This window comes from Pistacia vera, unplaced genomic scaffold (assembly GCF_008641045.1).
Source record: "Pistacia vera cultivar Batoury unplaced genomic scaffold, PisVer_v2 Contig393, whole genome shotgun sequence".
Lineage (NCBI taxonomy): Eukaryota > Viridiplantae > Streptophyta > Magnoliopsida > Sapindales > Anacardiaceae > Pistacia > Pistacia vera.
This window is the reverse complement of record NW_022196216.1, coordinates 1-2,400: the sequence shown is the minus strand read 5'-3', so window position 1 is coordinate 2,400 and position 2,400 is coordinate 1.

Below are 2,400 nucleotides of genomic sequence, written 5' to 3'. Positions count from 1 at the left end.
TACACGTTTCCTTCTCCAATAAAGGAATGTCACATTTGATGCTTTAATTTTATTAATTTATTGGATGATGATCGTGGTGGCTCAAACGTGTAGCAACAACAACACTTCGATCCACTAAGATTTTTTTATTTTAATTAACTAGTAAAAAGGGACAATTAAACATCATATTTAAATAAATGTTCACAGAAGTTGGAACCAATAGTGGTGGGTCAATAATTTCATTAAAATATAATCCAATGTAAGATGTGATTATTATAAGTTAATTAATGTTTAATAATAAACACTTGGTTGGAAATTGAAAGGAACAAAGGGTAAGTGAATCTAGTCCTGTATATTGCATAAAGGATATTCGAGAGGGAGTGAGAATAATCACAATTAATTAATGATAATAAATTCACTTAAAGAAGTCTTAGGTATAGAAAACGAAAGAGAGTACGACGGTTTATAATTTGATTTTTCATTGATTTGTGTGTAAACGGATAATATCATACTTGCAACTCAATTTTATAAATTTTTTCTCACAACTTTCGACATGATAGCTTGTAATCAATCAATTTATAAATGAGTCTCACCTGTTCGTTATAAGTTTCACATCTAATTGTGAGTTACCACATCGAGATTATGAGAAAAAATTTGTAAATTTGGAACAACTTAATCTTTATTGTTTGTAAAATTTTAAGAAACTAATTTTAGATTTTGAAACTTTTTAATAAGATGAAGGGAGAATGACAATTTCCCATCCATTGTTTGTCGTAAGTAATTATCTCACTCAAAAAGTTTGAAAAAAAAAAAACCATTTTTCTTCTCCACCCCGCCGCCCCAAATAAACATTCAACGGCTGTTGTATTTTTATTTGTGAATTCTGGAAATTGGGTTGTATTGTCTCATTCCCGAATTGAATTATGGGAAAAAAAAAGTTTTAATGGTTTTTGACATTCAAAATTTGGAGAACAAGCCACTGGAGACTTGAATAGAGACAAACAAAACACATTCACCCTTGCACAAACTAAGAGAACATCACATGGAGAATTTGAATTTTTTTTTTTTTCCTTCTCGATTTTTGATCCTTCAATCATTGATTGATAGTATGTAATTTGTGTTTTGTTTTGTGTGATTAAATTGTTTAATGGATTATTGATTTAGACTGGAAGTGTTTGAAATTTGTGGGTTTGTGGGGGTGGTGATTGCTGTATTGGGTGGCTCTTGTTTAGGTTTTCAAAGGCCAAAGTATGAAACAAAGCCACGATGAAAAGTTGGTTTCAACAAGCTTTTCACGGCGGTTGAGCTCGCTTTTTGTTGGTGAAGCCGCACAGCATTAGATCTGACTTGTTATTGCGTCGACAAATAGAAATTGGTAGTAATCTAGGCCAATTAGATGCAATTCTGACCGAATCGCATCCGGCCAATTCGACGTGGATTTGGCCACGCTAGTGGCTTGCCGAGTTGATGGCCACCAAAGGACTCCATTTTTCACCATCCTTTCTTCGATCCCATCAATTTTCTCAACAATTCAATATACAAAACCAATGTTTTAAAACCCGGTCCGACTCGGTCGGTTTAACCAATTCGATGGGGGAACTGGCCATTGAGTTGGGCCAAGTTAAGCAAAAAACCAGGATTAATGATTCACCTAGATTGACCCGTGGTTGGACCGCAGTTACTGTAGTGAACCGCCGGTCCAACCGTTTTTAAGCCAAAACCGAGTTACTCTTAACCCCATCCTAATTTGTAAAAATCTAAATCTAATTTCTCCTTTTCAGTTTTCATTCAACATTTTCTCTCTTCCACTGGCATTTTCTTCATTTCATCTTCATTCTAGCTTCATTCAATCTTCATTCTTCACTTTAGTTTCATTTCATCTTCACCATTTCTTCAATTCTGCATTTTCGACAATCGTCGTTAACGCATTTTTGGCAGTTAGCGTCAACGCATTTTCGGCAGTCGTTGTCAACAAGGTAACGATCTTCAGTTCTTCTTCGCCACTTTGGGTGGAATTAAAGTTCAAGTTCTCAGAACTTCGCCTATCTCTTCCACAAATCATTTCTCTTCACCTCCACAACCAAGCCCACCACTCCTCTCTTTTCTTTTCTCATTCACTCTCCACCAAGCGCCCCTTAACCTCTTTTTCTTCTCTTAAACCCGCCGCTTGCTCTATTTCCTCATCTGGGTTTAGCGGCTTTCTCCATTTTCACCACAATAAGTGCAACTTTCGTGGTGGGTTTGTTGTGGCCATGGTCGCTTTTGGGTCTGTCCAGAAACCAGAGGAGTGTCGTGCGGTTCTTTCGCCTGAATACTTTCCGATTTTGAGGGAAAAGGGAACTGAATATGATTTATTTATTTTATAAATTTATCATTTACGCATTCATCTAAATTTTGGGTTTCTTGAAAACTTGGTAAATT